Source organism: Petaurus breviceps, unplaced genomic scaffold (genome assembly GCF_028583685.1).
Source record: "Petaurus breviceps papuanus isolate PSGF00001 unplaced genomic scaffold, PetGlider_PUasm1.0 90752, whole genome shotgun sequence".
Classification (NCBI taxonomy): Eukaryota; Metazoa; Chordata; class Mammalia; order Diprotodontia; family Petauridae; genus Petaurus; species Petaurus breviceps.
Window position 1 is genome coordinate 12,434,803 of NW_027187336.1, and position 8,587 is coordinate 12,443,389.

Consider the following 8,587-nt stretch of genomic DNA (forward strand, 5'->3'; position numbering starts at 1 on the left):
CATAATGAACTATTCTCATGAAAGATGACAAGAACACCACTATCTGGGATTTTAACCCATCTGATTCCAATCTACTGTTGGAAAAAGTGGAAATTACATCTAAGTAATGTAATTAGGAAGAAGAGCTGAAATTCACCAACTATGTACAACAGAAGAGATCTGTGCTGGAGGAGACAGAATTTTCAAGGCAATCAGAGATAAGTTTTTAAAATGATGCAAAGAGGGGAGAAGACTGGAAAAGATGACAAATGATAGTTCATTTTAAAGCAGCTGAGGCGACATCGTTAGCTACCAACACATTCAGAATCATAGCACCTGAGAAATGGAAGAGATTTCAGTGGCATCTAGTCCAACCCATACATAAAGTGAGTCCTCACTGTAATGTACCTGACAAATCATCATCCGGTCTTTGCTTGAAGACCTCCAAGGAGAGGCTCTGCCTTTCATATCTAGAAATTCTTTACTGGCTTGTTCTAGGAACATGCTGAGGGTATCTATGATAAAAGCATCAGGATGGAAGAGATGTGCTTTCTCAGACTATTCTTTTGCAGCAGAAGTTTTCATAGTCACACAGTCACTCTAGAGATAAAAAGAAAGCAGATCCTGCTGTGTTGACTGTTTGTTCATAGGATCTTAGCATTAGAGCTGGAAGTGACCATAGAGGTCAACAAACATAACCTCATTTGACAGATGAGGAAACTGAGACCCAGAAATAGGAGCTGAATTTCCTGTGGTCACCCAGGTAATGAATGTCAGACCTGGGTCTCAAACTCAGGTCCTCCAGTTTTAACTCCAACACTGAGCTATGCTATTTGCCAATTGAAGCAGAAAATCAAAATATGCTCCCTTAGGTTATCTCCCATGCTCATTTGAATATCGTGCAGGATTGCTTTAGATAAGCATTCCTAGAGATAATTTTATCAAAATCAAGCAAGAAATAAAAAAGGAAACATAAGCTCCCCAAAGGTATTCATCAGTCTTAGATGTGGAAGGGACCTCAGAGGTTCAGAGATCATTTAGTCTGACCAAAACCATGAACAAAAATCCTCTCTACAATGTCTTTGAAAAGTGATTGTCCAGTGTTGGCTTGAAGGCCTTTAGTCAGGGGAAACCCAGTGAGGAGTCAGCCCATTCTGTTTTTTGGATAACTCTATCTCCTCCCCTCCCCTCCCCTCCCCTCCTCTCTGTCTTCATGTATTGCCTAGAAGAAAGCAGCCATTCATATGTCCAATACCACTACTGATAAGCACAGAAACTTTGACCTTTTCTTTTTCCAACTTGGATTGGTTTCTCCCTCCTTAGGGAACCTGGTATACCCCATCCACTCTGGGAACTTATCAAGTTGGTGCTGGTCTTAGTGTAGGCACCCAGGAGCCTTAGCCTCACCCAGTAGCAGGTATTACAGACATGTACCACCACAACACACTTCTAATCTTAAGATTATTTTTTTCCCCTTAAATTGAGCCTAAATTTGTCTTCATGCAAATTTTCACCCTTTGATCCTAGAGCTGCCTTCTGGAACAAGTAGAGCAAGTCTAATCTGACTTCTGTATCAGAGTTGTCTTCAAACATTTGAAGACAAGTTATTTTGTGACTTCCTCATCCTTCCACACCCTACTGTTTTTTTCTTCATTTCTTTCAAAGGATCCTCACATGGCATGAAACCAAGGTCATCTGTGATCCTACTTGCCCTCCTTTGGACACCTTTCAGCTTATCAAAGTTATTCCTAAATTTAGAACTGAATCTAGGTGTGGTTTCCCTAGGCTAGGGTTATTTTGTTTTGTTTTGTGTCCTGACAGGTTCCCAGACTAAAACCTATGTATCCTTTCACAAAGATTATTTTTTAAAGAACTTCATAATTAAAGGAAATGCTAAATTTCAGTTAGAGGCTAGTGTAAATAAAGGCATATTTTTTCCCCCCATCCAAGTTAATGGATCTGGTGAAATTAATCCCTTTCCAGCTGCCTCATCTGCAGTTTGACCCTGGAACATCCATCAGATCTTATGGTCTTCTCCTGCTGGAACATCTCTCTCCTATCCCAGCCCTCTTCTCTCATTAGTGAATTCTTCCTGGGGCCTCCATTTTGAGGACTAGCTCAGGCTGACCAAACTTCATTCCCATTTTGGCCTGTGCTCCTAACTTTCTGAAGTTTAACACCAGACTCCCATGCTAGGTACCTTTGCTCCCCACCCCACTCCTGCTTTCCAGCTCTTTTTTTCTATGTTGTCTTCCCCCATTAGATTGTAAGCTTCTTGAGGACAGGGATTGTCTTTCTTTTTCCTTGTATTTTTATGCCCAGTGTTTAGCAGAATGTCTGATACAAAGCAAATGTTTAATAATAAATACTTGTTGCTTTGCTTATTTCCTTGCCATAGTGCCCTTGAGGGTCTGTATTTCCCATGTTATAAACCCCTGTCCTAGGGCATATTATATATCTGCATCTTCAGCTTCCTAGTCCTAGAAACTATACATATTTATTAAAATTTATTTTTATTCTAAACTTAACAAAACCCAAAAAACAGTTCTTCTGTATAAAAACTAAAACAGAAAAAAAAGATTTCTAATAAAAAAACTCCAAAGAAAAAAAGAAAAAAAAGAAAAAAAGATTTCATATGAAAATGTAAATCAGTACTACTTAGAGTTTGCTTTTAAGAAAAGGATTTATAAAGTCAAAATGCTACTTTCTAAGATGCTTTGCTTGTCTTGCTTCCTTCTGAACACCCTCTCTTCCATTTTGTGTGGTTACTTTTACATCTCTATGCCTCTCTTAATGCAGCCTAAAATCACATTAATTTTCTTAGATGCATGAGCTTGTTGACTCATGCTGAGTTTGCAGGTTACTAGAATACACACATTGTATTCAGACTAACTGCTGCCTGCTCATAAACCTCTAAAAATTTTTTTTCTGTATATAACAAAAAATAAGCACAGGGATCCTGTATTCTTAGTATTTTTCAGTCAATTGTGTGACTAAAAGTGTAAAGTAATCGGAGGACAGCTGCCTGTTTCTTTTGGATGTTTCCTGCACATTCCACCTGATCTTCAGCCTCAGGTGAAAAGAAGAGCCAAACCTTCCTCTAACTGTGGGCCTTCCATCTCCTGCTGCACAGGATGTTCCCTGAGGGAAGGTGGCAAGGGTCCAGACCTGGTGTCTTCCATCTGCTCCCAAGCAAAAACTTCCATCTGTGCCAGCACAAGACAACTTCTGCCTCCTGCTGCCAACCTGATCTCCCATCCAGGATGTGGAGAACATCCAGGACAAAGAATAGCAACCTTCCCTTTGACCTGAGGTCTTCTATCTCCTGTTGTGCCTGGTTACTTGAAAAAGGAAGAGGAAAATTGGTGGAGAATGGGACTTCCTTCTTTTGCTGTACAGTTTTGATTTATGTATCTCTTGCTGCACTCTTTCCTGCCTAATCTCCAGCCTTCAGAGAGGAGGAGGAGTAAAGTGGGACCCCCCCATCTGACTGTGTGCCTCTCATTTCTTTTTTCACTCATCTCCAACCTGATCATCAGACTCCTTTGGAAGGAGGAGTAGCACCTTCCACGTAACGATGAATATCCTCATACCCTACATATCTCAGTGATTCTGAACCCCTGCAGGTTATTATCCAAACCCTACTTCCTACCCTATCACCTAATTCCTTATTGCCATCTTCCTCAAGCCTCCTATATCAACATTCCAACCTAACAGCATGCAGCCCTTCCTTTGTGCCCTCTGGAATGCCTATTCCATAATCAACACACTTCCCTTCATCCCAAATCTTTTCCTCTCTCACCCTTTATATCTATTAGCTATTGCTGAAATAATGTTACTGCCTGATAGTTCAGACTTTCTAGCCACCTTTTCCAGTACTAGCTGTACCTTCACTTACTCTCCTCAGTTCACTGGTCAAGGTGGGGGAGTTGGGATACATCTTGCTCTCCATTGCCACTTCCAGAATCTCTTCCTACCTCCATTACTCAGTAACCACTTTTCCTTTGAGGTTCATGCTATTCATATCCACTACTTAATCAAAATCCTGGTAGCTGTTGTCTTCAGACCCCTGGATCATTCCTTTTCCTTCTTCAATGATTTTGGTAACTGACTCACAGTTTTTTATCTTCTCTTCAACTCCTTCACTATTGCTAGGAGACTTTAACATTCAAACTGACTCTCCTTCAAACACACTAATTACTTAGAGTCTCAACTTACTCATTTCCCATGATCTATTCCTCCACCCAACCTTATTTATGTATAAAGATGGTCAAACTCTTGATCTTTACCTCACCTGCAAATGTACCACCTCCATGTTCAAGAATTTGAAAATCCTTATCCAATCATCATCTATTGACTTTTCTCCCCTTCCTCTTCTTATCAAATACTATTCTTTGCTCATACCAAAACCTTTAACATTTCAACCCCTCCATGCTCTTCCATACCATCTCCCCTGCAATAGCCACTCCCTCCTCTTTTGTCCCTTTTAACTCCTTGTTGAGCCAATTCAGATCTGCACTATCCTCTGTCTCTCAGTTATGGACATTTTCTATGGCTGACCCTCATTCCTGGAATGTACTTCCTTCTCATCTCTACCTTCTGACTTCCTTCCTGAAATGTCATCTTCAGGAAGCTATTCCAAATCCCTCTTAATTCTAGCACTTTTCTCTCTCTTAATTATTTCTTTTTATTGTGTGTGTGTGTGTGTGTATACACACAAATATAGAGTACATATTTGTTTGTTGTCTCCTCTCTTAGATTGTGAGCTCCTTGAAGGCAGGGACTGTCTTTTGCCTCTTTGTATCCCCAGTGCTCAGCACAGTGCCTGGAACATAGAAAGGACTCAATAAATGTTTATTGACTGACCTTTTTCCACATAGAAGAGGAAATCCCTTTAGATGTTGAGATTCTATACATGTTCTTATTTATGGATGACATTATACTGATTTCAATGAGCCTCCAAACACTATAGGGTCTCCTCAATGGGATCCATGGCTACTGGAGAGAGATTGGTTTAGTGACCACATGGGAAAAATAAAGAGGACTAAGTAAGCATATTACCCAGAGTGTGACATTTATTGGGATGAGAAGCCCATTGAGTCAGTCTATCAGCACTCACTGTGGATGGACAAATAGGAAAACAGTGGCTTGCATTTTGGAAACAGTAAAGGACTTTCAATAGTTTTAACCTGCTCCTTTTTTTCCCCAAAGACCATTAAAAACTCAAGTCATTGGCATTTATGAAGTATTTATTATGTGTCATACACTGTGCTAAGAGATGTTGATACTGTCTGGCTATGAATTGTGAAACACCATGATTTTGGAAGAATCAAAAGGGCAATTGATATAATGAGTCAGTGCTATATTACCAACTATGTCTTATCTTATGCAAAATGTGGCATAAGAATCAGCACCAAAGATCTATACGACTAGAAAAGAAGGAAGTCTGCTCTTATATATAGTCTAAATGTTCTACTGGTATTTGTGAAATGCTAACAGATCCAGAGGAAAGCTTTCAGCACATTGGATAGATCTGTAGAGGATTTATAGAGAGCCATGGTCATGAATATTTAGGATAGGAAGGCATGAATGGGTTGGGATCTGTACTGTTAGAGTATGGTCTATCCCCATATGATCATACATCTATTGACAGATTGAAAGAAATCTCCCAAGCTCCTCTTACAATGCCTTGTACATAGCAGGTTGGATAAACATTATTAACTTGGATAAAATTGGATAGCAGTACTATCAGCATAAAAACAGAAGTTTGAAAGGGGGCAGATTTTAGGAGGAAGATAAGTTCATTTTTGGACATGTTGGGTTTGTGGTTACATTAGAACAAATGGAACAGGCAGAGATGGGGCAGGAGGTTGGAGGGATGAAACTACAGCTCAGCAGCAGAGCTAGTTCTTTGGAGGTGGTTCATATAAAAGTGATAGATTAAAATGGAAGGTAAATGAGGTCATCAGTGGAAAGAGGGCAGAAAGATAGGGTGGCTGAGGAAACTGCCTTGGGAAATGCCTACCTTTAGAGTGTGGTTGGAGAAAGAAACGCCAAGATAGGAGACAGAAAAAGATCACTGAGTCAGGAGGAAAACCGAGCAATTAGTGTCTTATAGGAAAGTCCAACAGTGGTGAGAGTATCAAGAAGGAGATGGTGGCCAACAAGAGGAGAGGGATCAAGAAGGATTGGGGCAGCTAGGTGGTGCAGTGAGTAGAACACTGGCCCTGGAGTCAAGAGGACCTGAGTTCAAATGCAGCCTCAGATACTTTGCACAAAACTAACTGTGCGACCTTGGGCAAGTCATTTAACCCCAATCGCCCTACTTTCCCCCCTCCAAAAAGCAAAAAAAAAAAAAAAGGATGAGAATGGAGAAGAGACTGGGGGAAGGTTACTCAATTTGTATGTCAGAAGTTCATTGGCAGTACTGTTGGTAAGTCACATGAGCTTGCTTTGAAAGTCTGAAGCCCTATACAAATGTAGGTGATTATTGTTATTTTTTTGCTTTTTTTTTGGGAGGGCAATTGGAGTTAAGTGACTTGCCCAAGGTCACATGGCTAGTTTTTGTGTTAAGTGTCTGAGGCCACATTTGAACTCAGGTCTTCCTGACTCCAGGGCTGGGGCACTACTCACTGCACTGCCTAGTCGCCCCAGTGGTTATTGTTATTACTGTTGGAAGAAAAAAAAAATCTACTTTCTCCTTCCTGCATGGTTTCCTGGGTAGCAATGAGATAAGGTATCAACTTCTTTGTGACAAACCAATCCCTTTATGATTCAGGAAGGCGTATAGCTGGTATGAGCCTTAAACAGAAAGTCATCCTCTGCAAAACATGGATTTATGGCAGCTTGTTGTGTTCTTCATGCCTTTAGCAACTTCACACTTGACCTGTTCCCCTGGTATTTTGACCTTGGCTCATTCCTTCTTGGACCTAGACCTAACTGCCTGCTCACCTCTTTCAAGCTGGCTCTGATGCTCTTGACTTCTCTATTCCTGCTGCTTCTCTGTCTGGGTGTCCTTCATGATGTCCCTGGGGTTGACCCAGGCTTGATGCTGTGCTACTCATTTTGTTCCTCTTCCTATTTCTGACATCCTACTTCCCGCCCCCTTACTGAGAGCAGCTGCCAACCTCCTCATGTGGTCAATGCTGACCTTTGTGGGTTAGGAGGTTATGGTTGCTTCAGAAAGAGGTTATTAAGAGGATATATCATCTGACTTCATATGCACATTGTCTTTGCTTCTGGCAAGGCAACTCTGGAATGGGGATGAAGGCAGCACTGATAATTCTTGGATAGAAAATGTGCAGAATTATGCAGCCTTCATTGGACTTCACCACATAGAAATTTTTCAAAATTTTCATTCTGCTCTTCTTAAAAATCCTATAACCCCTCTGGTTTTCTTAATATGCTATTCTACTACTTTAGTGACATGTGCAATAAATAATGCATTCTGGTAATTTTAGAAAATCATTTTTTTTCAAGGCAGTTGTATGCAGCCTAATCAATATTTATACCTATTCAAGGTTTTTTTTTTAAAGGGTATTTAAATTTTTTTTCTACATGTAGACTTTATATTAAATAACAGGTTCTTCTTCTTTCTTCTTCTCCTTCTTCTCCTTCTTCTTCTCCTCCTCCTCCTCCTCCTCCTCCTCCTCCTCCTCCTCCTCCTCCTCCTTCTTCTTCTTCTTCTTCTTCTTCTTCTTCTTCTTCTTCTTCTTCTTCTTCTTCTTCTTCTTCTTCTTCTTCTTCTTCTTCTTCTTCTTCTTCTCTTTTTTATATAAAAGATCCTTAGCTGTGAAGATTCTCAGGCAGTCTTTTTCTTGATAATCACCCAGCATTCCTAGGAAGTTTTATAAGCCCTTATTTTATTTTCTGCTTTCCTTAGCTGTTTATACTTGAATGTTTTTCAAAAAATTGGCTTACCAGGTAGTCCTACCATCTTAAGCCCAATGTCAGTGGAATTCTATCAGCAATATTTACAGTGCTGAGATGCCCTGTTTGCTGAGACTTGGGATGATTCATAATGACTTTTAGAGAAATAGCTAACTTGTTTTAGAGTTTTTCTTCCTCAAAGTTTAACATCCATTTAAAAGAAGATAGAGACACTGTGTTATTGTTCCCAGGTAGATCTCAAATAAAAAAAGAACTAATTGATTTGGTTTGATTTTTTTGAGGTATATATAGGGACAGTGTGGTATAGTAGAATTCAACTCAACGATTTTGTATTTACCATCATTAAAGTTCCAGGCACCACGTGTGTCAGACTGTGGGGAAACAGACAAAATGAAACAGCCCTTGCACTACTACATATCAGACACTGTCTTAAGCACTGGGCAACAAGGAAACCAAAAAATAGTCCCTGTTCTCATGTAGCTCAGGGCCTAATTACCAACAACAGGGTCTTTATACCAACTACATACAAACAAGATATAGTCAGAATAAAATGGGAGCAGTCTCATAGTGAAGGTGCCAGGAGGACTTGGAAAGGCTTTTTACAGAAGGTATGAGTTTAGATGAGACTTGAAGGAAGCCAGGGAAGTCAGGAGATAGAACTAAGAAGAAAGAGAGAAAGAGAGAGAGAGACAGAGAGAGAGAGAGAGAGAGAGAGAGA